Below are 13323 nucleotides of genomic sequence, written 5' to 3'. Positions count from 1 at the left end.
AGTGCCAAAAGTAAACCAAACCTAACACAGCCAAAGTCAAACCTGGTGTCTCAGAGCCAACTAAAACTATGCCCTAAAGGCTTTTTATATAGAGTCCTGGCACACTGGCCCAGGTGTTGCCAGTGTCACTGATTGTAAACGGGAACTCCGCCTCTCCATTACCTGCAAACAAGACACACATGAGCCAAAAGGAAGGCAGGGTGCAGTGGGTCGTCACGCAGGGGTTTTGGCTTCTTTGTAGTGATGGTGAGATGAAGCCTCATGATGAACTGAAGCTTTCCACCCAATTGTCGTTGGTTCGAAGCGTTGTGATGATTCATTTGCTCTACTGCGCCATCAAGTGGACAATTCAAGTGAAGCGGGCTCTGTGATTATAATGATGTGTAAACCTCTAAACTGAATAAGTAAATTGTTTTCATGGTTATTTATCCCGAATATTGTCTCAGTATGTGTGACACAAAAGAGAAAGTGGAAACTATTTGGTATGATTGTGTAACTGTTAGCCTCAGACAGTCAGTCAGTCAATAGTATACAGGGAGTGCAGAATTATTAGGCAAGTTGTATTTTTGAGGAATAATGTTATTATTGAACAACAACCATGTTCTCAATGAACCCAAAAAACTCATTAATATCAAAGCTGAATGTTTTTGGAAGTAGTTTTTAGTTTGTTTTTAGTTTTAGCTATTTTAGGGGGATATCTGTGTGTGCAGGTGACTATTACTGTGCATAATTATTAGGCAACTTAACAAAAAACAATATATACCCATTTCAATTATTTATTTTTACCAGTGAAACCAATATAACATCTCCACATTCACAAATATACATTTCTGACATTAAACAAAACAAAAACAAATCAGCGACCAATATAGCCACCTTTCTTTGCAAGGACACTCAAAAGCCTGCCATCCATGGATTCTGTCAGTGTTTTGATCTGTTCACCATCAACATTGCGTGCAGCAGCAACCACAGCCTCCCAGACACTGTTCAGAGAGGTGTACTGTTTTCCCTCCTTGTAAATCTCACATTTGATGATGGACCACAGGTTCTCAATGGGGTTCAGATCAGGTGAACAAGGAGGCCATGTCATTAGTTTTTCTTCTTTTATACCCTTTCTTGCCAGCCACGCTGTGGAGTACTTGGACGCGTGTGATGGAGCATTGTCCTGATATCTCACTATTTTTGACTTTTCTGAGCCTGTCAAGTCCTTCTTTTGACCCATTTTGCCAAAGGAAAGGAAGTTGCCTAATAATTATGCACACCTGATATAGGGTGTTGATGTCATTAGACCACACCCCTTCTCATTACAGAGATGCACATCACCTAATATGCTTAATTGGTAGTAGGCTTTCGAGCCTATACAGCTTGGAGTAAGACAACATGCATGAAGAGGATGATGTGGACAAAATACTCATTTGCTTAATAATTCTGCACTCCCTGTATAGAGAGCGGAGCTGCTTCATCATTTAAAAAACAAAACAAAGAAAACAACGTGTTTGGCTGAGCACAAACACAAGCGCTCAGGAATCAGATTAACCAACAACAGCCAAGATTTGTTTCAACAACTCAGAGTAAAAGAGTAATTAGCCAACACTGAGTAACTGTTGGCCAGTAAAAATCCACATTTGCTAACTTTCACATTCAGAAGCTCATTAAGACACTTCAAATAAATCTAATTAAGACATTTAAATGTTGGTTGTATTTTCCTTCCTGATGCATGTGAAAGGTTAAGACTTACATCTCCAAATGTAGTGGAACTGATTTGAACCAGAGGACTCAGCCACACTGTTACTATGTACTGCATAAACATGTTTACCGATGAAGGTAAACCAGATGCTGTCCTGACTGTGTGACTAAATTCTGTGCTGAAAGCATCAAATTAATTTAATGATTAACTTGCTGTGAGAGGTTTTTACTCCAAGTGTGACTTTTTCTGGGGTTCATAAACCTTTTTCAGGGTCAAATTCAAGCACTTTGTAAGCACCTTCAATGTCCATTTTCAAACTTTTCAGCACATTACCAAAAAAGGATGCATATTTCACTTCATCACCTCAGTAAGACCATGTGAAAGGCCAAATTAATAAGTCTTCTCATCAGATATTGATGCTTCTTTCTTATGTGACACAAAAATCAGGAGGAGACAGATCTTTGCTTGTGTTATTTTTTAATTTCATTCAAAACTAACTGTAAGACGCTTAACTACATTGCAGTCTGTGTTATTGTTAAAGTCCTAAGTTATCATCTTTAAAGTGTTTGTGCTAATAACATCATGTACAGTAAGACAAGCACAGAGAACAGCACTGACTGGGAGAGGCTTTGAACAGATGACATACTCGGTTCAATTCAACACTTTAGATGCACAAGCATCTTTCAAAAACCTATTTAATCTATCATCTGTGACATTATGTACAATTATAATGTATTGTTCATCTCCCTTAAATAAACAAGCAGCCTTAAGGTATGAAATAGTCATTTGTCTACTGCCTCAGTGGCTGATAGGCCTCATTGTGAGATTGAGGCAATTATGTTTAAGTTTTTTAACGATAAACAGATTTTGAATGAAAGCGAGGGAACTTCGGTAGCACAAAAAAGTGGCTATTCTTTGTGTCCATATGGATCAGTCATATTACCATTATTTCCCCCTAAGGTTGCCAAAAGCACCAAGTTAATACTTGGAGAAGCTGCAGCAATACACAAAAATATAATCAATATTCTATTTACTTGGTGACAACGCCGCTTTTAGCCTTCAATCAGAAAGCCTTATGTTGACTAGTTAAGCATCGGGCTAACATTTAAAGCTTTCACTTGAGGGAAATAACTCGCATTACTGCTACTGCTGTGTTGTTATTGTGCAAACAGAGCAGGGTACTGGAAGATGTTTAAATAATTAAGAATATTTAGAATATTTACAAAATGTACAAATTGTGCATCCCCCATTGTGAAAAAATACAAATCCTTCTTCAAGACTCCTTATATTTTTCGTTTGAACACTCATTAAAACGGTATCCTCCAGGCAGGACTGGACTGGGACAAAAAATCAGCCCGGGCATTTTGACTAGAGAACGGCCCACCAGGTATTATAGGAAAAGCCATAAAGCCTCTGAATGAAAACAAATGCTGTTGTGACAGTGATGTACGCTGTCCTGTTGGTATATATGTATCAATCTAATAAACTTAAACCTACACCATCCTCCCTATTCTGGTATTTTAAACAGTACTTACCGGAAATATCAAACAACCTAATCAATAATTACATATACCTAACTAGCAGAGTTGCCAACTCCCAGCAAAAATAGGGAACCGCCCCCCACCCTCCGCCTAATGATGCTTAATCAACGTAATCGACTTTAATTTATTGCCAGGGTAAAACAAATGCACAGAAACCAATTATTTTTCTACAGTAAATAAATAGATTCAACATCTTTCCGCAACAGAATTGCAGACTGCACACATGGTACCTTCCCAAAGGAAAAAGTACTATAGCTTATTAGGGCATATATTAGACTTAATATTTACTATATACAATAATGGATTGTTTTTACATATTTTACATCAGATGACCACTTTGGTTGTAAGATTCAGTTGTATTTATTAAAACCTAGACATTTTAAATGAGAATAAGAAAGAAAGGTATTTCTCTGTGCCCCCCTTTCCCTGTTAATGCCCTACCTGGCCCCCTGGCAAAACTTTGCTAGACCCGCCCCTGCACAGTTACCAGCTGTCAGCTACTTAGAAAAGGATGCTGGTGTTATTTGTCTCTCAGAAACAGTTCATAACTTCCCTTCCAGGTAACCCTGTTTCTCCATCACCTGTTCAACTCTGATGATTTAGTAAGGAACCCCTGGTTTCATCTTCATGTTTCCCTCTCACTAGATATTGGTCAACAGCTTATCAAGCTTAAACGTGCTGCTGTTGTTTAGCACGACGATAAACAAACGAGACGGGACTAAGGACACCAAAGCCGATCAGCTGATCATTGATCAGTTTCATGGTTGAAGTAGCAGCAGGAGATGGAGGGGGAGAGAATGAGAGAAGAAGAGGAAGCTGTGCAGCGTAAAGACACAGCATAAATTCAGCTTTGTGTCTGTTTTTTTTTTTTTAATTTTTGCTGAAGTTCGGGACAAATCGCGTTCCTTTACACCTAAATACGGAACTTTAAAGTTCGACCGCTGTAATTGGTCCAGCCCAGAGTCGATCATGACCAACTGGCCAATCCACCACCTTTCATTGTTTATACGGTTAAAAACCAAACAAACAAACAAAAAATCGTCGGCCCATAAGCGAAAAATCACCATCGGTCCACTGGGCAAATGCCCGGTATACCCGATGGCCAGTCCAGCTATGCTGAAGGATAATGTTGTTGGCTGCTATCTGCAGCACTGTTTCCAGATGACGTCACGTGTAGACACCTTAAAGTCTGCGTAAACGAGAGCGCCTCTCGCCGGGTGCGGTGGCGCGCGCCTGTAATCCAAGCTACCGGGAGGCTGAGGCTGGCGGATCGTTTGAGCTCAGGAGCTCTGAGCTGCAGTGGACTATGCCGATCGGGTGTCCGCACTAAGTTCGGCATCGATATGGTGCTCCTGAGGGAGCTCGGGACCACCAGGTCGCCTAAGGAGGGGTGCACCGGCTCAGGTCGGAAACGGAGCAGGTCAAAGCCCCCGTGCCCCTCAGTAGTGGGATCGCGCCTGTGAATAGACGCTGTAGTCCAGCCTGAGTAATACAGCGGGACCCAGTCCTTTTACACTCTTTCTCCTCTCCACAGAAATATACACACAGCACACACACTCACACATCACGTTTTTACATCTTATAAAAGCGTCAACGCAGTTTCTTTGTCCTCTCTTTCCATTGAAAACCACCGCTGTTTGTTGGTCCCACAGCGCCTCCACCTCGAGGGGAGTAGCAATTACTAAAAACACTGCAACTTCACAGAAACGTTTTTTTTTTTAAATTTCTTTCAGTGACTGAAATGGATAAATGTAAAAACAAACAAAAGCAATCTAAAGCAAAGCTAGAGTTTTTTTATTTTAATTAAATGGAGCACGAATACTTTCAGCTATTAGTATTAATGCTACAGTGCATGCTCAGTTCAATTTTGGTGTTAAGGACCAAAAAGCTCTTCAGAGAGTGATCCGTACAGCAGAACGCTGCTGCTGTCCCACCCTACTGGTCTCCCACAAACTGTTCCAACTTCTGCAATTCGGTAGAAGGTTCCGCATCATCCAGGCAAGGAGAGAGAGACTCAAGAGGAGCTTCTATCCCCAAGCCATCCGGGCCCTAAACCATAACATGCCCCCACCCCCCCCCCCCCCCACACACACACACACACAGAGCATCCATAAGTGACTGAGACAGGACTCTCTTCCAGACACTTTGACTTTGTACATTTCAGATTTTATTTTAAAATGTTCAGATTGCGTATTTTATTTTTTTCATTTAATGTACAAACTTCACCTACTTGCTGCACACAATGCCACTTACTGCTCATAATGTCCTCCATGTATATATTCACTTTATGTATATAATGTTCTTCTCTCCCCTTTTGCAGTTGAAGAGTGTTTCAGGATAAATTTCACTGCGTGTTGTACTTGTATAACTATGCATGTGACAAATAATACATGCTTCCCCTAGGCAGCATCATTAGAAGACATAGCATAAATTTTCACTGCTATGCAGATGACACCCAGCTCTATCTATCTATGAAGCCAGATAACACACACCAATTAGTTAAACTGCAGGAATGTCTTAAAGACATAAAGACCTGGATGGCCGCTAACTTTCTGCTTCTTAATTCAGATAAAACTGAGGTTATTGTACTCGGCCCTGAAAATCTTAGAAATATGGTATCTAACCAGATTCTTACTCTGGATGGCATTACCTTGGCCTCCAGTAACGCTGTGAGGAACCTTGGAGTCATTTTTGACCAGGATATGTCCTTCAATGCACATATTAAACAAATATGTAAGACTGCGTTCTTCCATTTGAGCAACATCTTTAAAGTTAGAAATATCCTGTCTCAGAGTGACGCTGAAAAGCTAGTTCATGCATTTATTACTTCCAGGCTGGACTACTGCAATTCATTATTATCAGGATGTCCAAAAAACTCACTGAAAAGCCTTCAGCTAATCCTAAATGCTGCAGCAAGAGTCCTGACAGGGACTAGAAAGAGAGAGCTTATTTCTCCTGTTTTGGCTTCCCTTCATTGGCTTCCTGTTAAATCCAGAATTGAATTCAAAATCCTGCTCCTCACATACAAAGTCTTAAATAATCAGGCCCCATCTTATCTTAATGACCTTGTAGTACCGTATCACCCTATTAGAGCACTTCGCTCTCGCACTGCAGAACTACTTGTTGTTCCTAGAGTATTTAAAAGTAGAATGGGAGGGAGAGCCTTCAGTTTTCAGGCCCCTCTTCTGTGGAACCAGCTTCCAGTTTGGATTCGGGAGACAGACACTATCTCTACTTTCAAGATTAGGCTTAAAACTTTCCTTTTTGCTAAAGCATATAGTTAGGGCTGGACCAGGTGACCCTGAATCCTCCCTTAGTTATGCTGCAATAGAATAGGCTGCCGGGAATTCCCATGATGCATTGAGTTTTTCCTTTCCAGTCACCTTTCTCACTCACTATGTGTTAATAGACCTCTCTGCATTGAATCATATCTGTTATTAATCTCTGTCTCTCTTCCACAGCATGTCTTTATCCTGTCTTCCTTCTCTCACCCCAACCGGTCGCAGCAGATGGCCCCGCCCCTCCCTGAGCCTGGTTCTGCCGGAGGTTTCTTCCTGTTAAAAGGGAGTTTTTCCTTCCCACTGTCGCCAAAGTGCTTGCACATAGGGGGTCATGTGATTGTTGGGTTTTTCTCTGTATCTATGAAGCGCCTTGAGGCGACTTTTGTTGTGATTTGGCGCTATATAAATAAAATTGAATTGAATTAAAGAATCTTGAATCCTGAATTGTGAATCTTCAGTATAATAAACATCACAGTGTTACATTAAAAAGCAGCTGAATTTGTCAGATGACCTATTATAGTGTCTAAGAATAATTTGGAGTGAATAATCATAGATTTTAATATAATCCACCTGTTTTAAAGTGAAGACTTTAGTCATCAAACCAGAGGCAAAGGCTCAGTCATTAAAGAACCCCCAAAAGTTGATTCTGTTCATCTGGACGTAGCGTTTTGTGGGAGAAATGTTTCGTCACTCATCCAAGTGACTTCTTCAGTCTCAGCTGACTGCAGGTTTCCCCAATCTTATAAACAGTACATTTGCATAATGACTGAAACCAGCCCACTGAAGGAACAATGGGCTGAGAGATCAGTTCCTTCATCATAATTATGCAAATTCTCATGACCAATGACCAAAACCCACTGATCAAAGACCACTGATCAATGGCCATGAGTACCATTCACAGAGAGTTGGGGAATGGCTGCAATCACAGCATTGTAAGATGGCGAAAGATGTACCCTTAGGCCCCCTCCTCAATTCAGAGATGGTCTTTCCCTTTTCACGTAAATGGCCTCCTTGACTCCGCACTCAAACCAGCGTTCCTCCCTGTCCAGGATGTGTACATCCTCATCATTGAAAGAGTGTCCACTGGCCTGTAGGTGTAAATAGATTGCAGAGTCCTGGCCTGACGAGGTAGCTCTTCTGTGTTGTGCCATCCACTTCGCCAGAGGTTGTTTGGTTTCCCAGATGTATGAATCATAACAACCCTCCTGGCACTTAGCAGCGTACACTATGTTACTCTGTTTCTGTCGGGGGTCCAGCGTGCTTTGGGGTTTAAAAGCCACAGAGACGTGGTGTTTAGAAAAAATGTGTCTCAACTGTTCTGATACTCCTGACACATACGGGATCACTACAGGTTTTCACTTAGTCAGCGGTTGTCCTTCTTGGCTGGATTGCATGGAGCTTCCTTTAGGAGCCTTCCCAGCTTTGACAAATGTCCAGCTGGGATAACCACATGTACTCAGGGCCTTCTTGATGTGATGTTCTTCTGCTTTCCTGGCCACAATTCAATCCCTGTTTATAAGATTGGGGAAACCTGCAGTCAGCTGAGACTGAAGAAGTCACTTGGATGAGTGATGAAACGTTTCTAGCAGTGAAAGCGCTACATCCAGATGAACAGAATCAACTTTTGGAGATTTGCTTACCTGGATGATTGAGAATGCATCAAGAAGTCGTTAAAGAAGATTTAAAGGACCATTTATTGCCAAGCAGATAAGATGAAAAACATGCACAACATTATTTCAGTCTATTAATCACATAGAGTCAGTCCACCATATCATCAAGCACTTAAAGTAGCATCATTCAGTACAGACATTGGATAATCAAACTGCCACTCCCTGTACCCGAAGCAAACTGGTAATAGAGTTGTTTTATATGAAAGTTTCTGCATTCATACAAACCCTCCTGTCATTAAGCAGACTCAGCACAGAGCAGTTTTATTAACAACTCCTCAGCTCAAGGAGACTGTTGTTGTTTTTATTTACTAAATGTTGTAGTGTAAAATGATTGCTGCAAGCAAAGTGTAATAAGTGGAGTTGTGGATTATGTGTCAAGATAACCAGTACTGAATGATTTTAGAAACTGGAGCTGACAAAGGTCAGGAAGACAAAGTTATTTGGAGGGGAAAATGTTTTTCAGTTTGATCTGTGGACGTGTCCTATTAAGATTTAGCCTTGAAAAATAAAATGGTTGAAGTTGGTGTGACTTTGAATCGTGTTTTCAATGCACTTTTATTACATTACAATATGTCATTTTCTTGTAATCTTCTATTATTGTAGCATCTTTACCTTACAATATGAAGCACCTTGAGACAGTGTTGGGTTGTTACAGTGTGGCGCTATATAATGAAATTAAATTGAATATGTAATGTGAAACATTAAGATTTAATCTTTACCTTTAGCTTTTTTTAATTTCAGGAATAATAATAATGTTATTTTAAATGAGCAGGTGCCGCGAGGGCAGAGCCTCCCTCTCGGATGACGTCACGTGTAGACACCTTAAAGCCTGCATGAACGAGGGAGCTTCTCGCCGAGTGCGGTGGCGCGCGCCTGTAATCCAAGCTACCGGGAGGCTGAGGCTGGCGGATCGTTTGAGCTCAGGATCTTTGAGCTGCAGCGGACTATGCCGATCGGGTGTCCGCACTAAGTTCGGCATCGATATGGTGCTCCTGGGGGAGCTCGGGACCACCAGGTCGCCTAAAGAGGGGTGCACCGGCCCAGGTCGGAAACGGAGCAGGTCAAATCCCCCGTGCCGCTCAGTAGTGGGATCGCGCCTGTGAATAGACGCTGTAGTGCAGCCTGAGTAATACAGCGGGACCCAGTCTTTTTACACTCTTTCTTCTCTCCACAGAAATATGCACACACACTCACACATCACGTTTTTACAGCTTATAAAAGCGTCAACACAGTTTCTCTGTCCTCTCTTTCCATTCAAAACCACCGCTGTTTGTTGGTCCCACAGCGCCTCCACCTCGAGGGAGGGGAGTAGCAATTACTAAAAACACTGCAACTTCACAGAAACGTTTTTTTTTTTAAATTTCTTTCAGTGACTGAAATGGATAAATGTAAAAACAAACAAAAGCAATCTAAAGCAAAGCTAGAGTTTTTTTATTTTAATTAAATGGAGCACGAATACTTTCAGCTATTAGTATTAATGCTACAGTGCATGCTCAGTTCAATTTTGGTGTTAAGGACCAAAAAGCTCTTCAGAGAGTGATCCGTACAGCAGAACGCTGCTGCTGTCCCACCCTACTGGTCTCCCACAAACTGTTCCAACTTCTGCAATCCGGTAGAAGGTTCCGCATCATCCGGGCAAGGAGAGAGAGACTCAAGAGGAGCTTCTATCCCCAAGCCATCCGGGCCCTAAACCATAACATGCCCCCCCCCCCACACACAGAGCATCCATAAGTGGCTGAGACAGGACTCTCTTCCAGACACTTTGACTTTGTACATTTCAGATTTTTATTTTAAAATGTTCAGATTGCGTATTTTATTTTTTCATTTAATGTACAAACTTCACCTACTTGCTGCACACAATGCCACTTACTGCTCATAATGTCCTCCATGTATATATTCACTTTATGTATATAATGTTCTTCTCTCCCCTTTTGCAGTTGAAGAGTGTTTCAGGATAAATTTCACTGCGTGTTGTACTTGTATAACTATGCATGTGACAAATAATACATGCTTCCCCTAGGCAGCATCATTAGAAGACATAGCATAAATTTTCACTGCTATGCAGATGACACCCAGCTCTATCTATCTATGAAGCCAGATAACACACACCAATTAGTTAAACTGCAGGAATGTCTTAAAGACATAAAGACCTGGATGGCCGCTAACTTTCTGCTTCTTAATTCAGATAAAACTGAGGTTATTGTACTCGGCCCTGAAAATCTTAGAAATATGGTATCTAACCAGATTCTTACTCTGGATGGCATTACCTTGGCCTCCAGTAACGCTGTGAGGAACCTTGGAGTCATTTTTGACCAGGACATGTCCTTCAATGCACATATTAAACAAATATGTAAGACTGCGTTCTTCCATTTGAGCAACATCTTTAAAGTTAGAAATATCCTGTCTCAGAGTGACGCTGAAAAACTAGTTCATGCATTTATTACTTCCAGGCTGGACTACTGCAATTCATTATTATCAGGATGTCCAAAAAACTCACTGAAAAGCCTTCAGCTAATCCTAAATGCTGCAGCAAGAGTCCTGACAGGGACTAGAGAGAGAGAGCTTATTTCTCCTGTTTTGGCTTCCCTTCATTGGCTTCCTGTTAAATCCAGAATTGAATTCAAAATCCTGCTCCTCACATACAAAGTCTTAAATAATCAGGCCCCATCTTATCTTAATGACCTTGTAGTACCATATCACCCTAATAGAGCACTTCGCTCTCGCTCTGCAGGCCTACTTGTTGTTCCTAGAGTATTTAAAAGTAGAATGGGAGGCAGAGCCTTCAGTTTTCAGGCCCCTCTTCTGTGGAACCAGCTTCCAGTTTGGATTCGGGAGACAGACACTATCTCTACTTTCAAGATTAGGCTTAAAACTTTCCTTTTTGCTAAAGCATATAGTTAGGGCTGGACCAGGTGACCCTGAATCCTCCCTTAGTTATGCTGCAATAGAATAGGCTGCCGGGAATTCCCATGATGCATTGAGTTTTTCCTTTCCAGTCACCTTTCTCACTCACTATGTATTAACAGACCTCTCTGCATTGAATCATATCTGTTATTAATCTCTGTCTCTCTTCCACAGCATGTCTTTATCCTGTCTTCCTTCTCTCACCCCAACCGGTCGCAGCAGATGGCCCCGCCCCTCCCTGAGCCTGGTTCTGCCGGAGGTTTCTTCCTGTTAAAAGGGAGTTTTTCCTTCCCACTGTCGCCAAAGTGCTTGCACATAGGGGGTCATATGATTGTTGGGTTTTTCTCTGTATCTATGAAGCGCCTTGAGGCGACTTTTGTTGTGATTTGGCGCTATATAAATAAAATTGAATTGAATTAAAGAATCTTGAATCCTGAATCGTGAATCTTCAGTATAATAAACATCACAGTGTTACATTAAAAAGCAGCTGAATTTGTCAGATGACCTATTATAGTGTCTAAGAATAATTTGGAGTGAATAATCATAGATTTTAATATAATCCACCTGTTTTAAAGTGAAGAGTTTAGTCATCAAGCCAGAGGCAAAGGCTCAGTCATTAAAGAATCCCCAAAAGTTGATTCTGTTCATCTGGACGTAGCGTTTTGTGGGAGAAATGTTTCGTCACTCATCCAAGTGACTTCTTCAGTCTCAGCTGACTGCAGGTTTCCCCAATCTTATAAACAGTACATTTGCATAATGACTGAAACCAGCCCACTGAAGGAACAATGGGCTGAGAGATCAGTTCCTTCATCATAATTATGCAAATTCTCATGACCAATGACCAAAACCCACTGATCAAAGACCACTGATCAATGGCCATGAGTACCATTCACAGAGAGTTGGGGAATGGCTGCAATCACAGCATTGTAAGATGGCGAAAGATGTACCCTTAGGCCCCCTCCTCGATTCAGAGATGGTCTTTCCCTTTTCATGTAAATGGCCTCCTTGACTCCGCACTCAAACCGGAGTTCCTCCCTGTCCAGGATGTGTACATCCTCATCATTGAAAGAGTGTCCACTGGCCTGTAGGTGTAAATAGATTGCAGAGTCCTGGCCTGACGAGGTAGCTCTTCTGTGTTGTGCCATCCACTTCGCCAGAGGTTGTTTGGTTTCCCAGATGCATGAATCATAACAACCCTCCTGGCACTTAGCAGCGTACACTATGTTACTCTGTTTCTGTCGGGGGTCCAGCGTGCTTTGGGGTTTAAAAGCCACAGAGACATGGTGTTTAGAAAAAATGTGTCTCAGCTGTTCTGAAACTCCTGACACATACGGGATCACTACAGGTTTTCACTTAGTCAGCGGTTGTCCTTCTTGGCTGGATTGCATGGAGCTTCCTTTAGGAGCCTTCCCAGCTTTGACAAATGTCCAGCTGGGATAACCACATGTACTCAGGGCCTTCTTGATGTGATGTTCTTCTGCTTTCCTGGCCACAATTCAATCCCTGTTTATAAGATTGGGGAAACCTGCAGTCAGCTGAGACTGAAGAAGTCACTTGGATGAGTGATGAAACGTTTCTAGCAGTGAAAGCGCTACATCCAGATGAACAGAATCAACTTTTGGAGATTTGCTTACCTGGATGATTGAGAATGCATCAAGAAGTCGTTAAAGAAGTTTTAAAGGACCATTTATTGCCAAGCAGATAAGATGAAAAACATGCACAACATTATTTCACTCTATTAATCACATAGAGTCAGTCCACCATATCATCAAGCACTTAAAGCAGCATCATTCAGTACAGACACTGGATAATCAAACTGCCACTCCCTGTACCCGAAGCAAACTGGTAATAGAGTTGTTTTATATGAAAGTTTCTGCATTCATACAAACCCTCCTGTCATTAAGCAGACTCAGCACAGAGCAGTTTTATTAACAACTCCTCAGCTCAAGGAGACTGTTGTTGTTTTTCTTTACTAAATGTTGTAGTGTAAATATATTGCTGCAAGCAAAGTGTAATAAGTGGAGTTGTGGATTATGTGTCAAGATAACCAGTACTGAATGATTTTAGAAACTGGAGCTGACAAAGGTCAGGAAGACAAAGTTATTTGGAGGAGAAAATGTTTTTCAGTTTGATCTGTGGACGTGTCCTATTAAGATTTAGCCTTGAAAAATAAAATGGTTGAAGTTGGTGTGACTTTGAATCGTGTTTTCAATGCACTTTTATTACATTACAATATGCCA

General features: G+C 41.4%; 1 long non-coding RNA gene across 4 annotated transcripts; it reads left to right on the top strand.

Moving 5' to 3' along the window:
* Positions 1-894: 894 nt before the first annotated feature.
* Positions 895-9227, top strand: LOC120741738. Of its 4 annotated transcripts, none has more exons than XR_005697674.1 (3): positions 895-936; positions 4649-5127; positions 9038-9227. It is a non-coding gene; the product is annotated as an uncharacterized LOC120741738 (long non-coding RNA). The 4 variants fall into 4 exon arrangements; XR_005697675.1 differs by lacking the exons at positions 895-936; positions 4649-5127 and adding exons at positions 7612-7650; positions 8177-8178; XR_005697676.1 differs by lacking the exons at positions 895-936; positions 4649-5127 and adding an exon at positions 7611-7650.
* The last annotated feature ends 4096 nt before the right edge of the window (positions 9228-13323 follow it).

Source organism: Simochromis diagramma, unplaced genomic scaffold (genome assembly GCF_900408965.1).
Source record: "Simochromis diagramma unplaced genomic scaffold, fSimDia1.1 OVJJ01000486.1, whole genome shotgun sequence".
NCBI classification, from domain to species: Eukaryota; Metazoa; Chordata; class Actinopteri; order Cichliformes; family Cichlidae; genus Simochromis; species Simochromis diagramma.
Note: the sequence above shows the minus strand (reverse complement) of the source record. Positions and strands in the feature narration are given on the sequence as shown.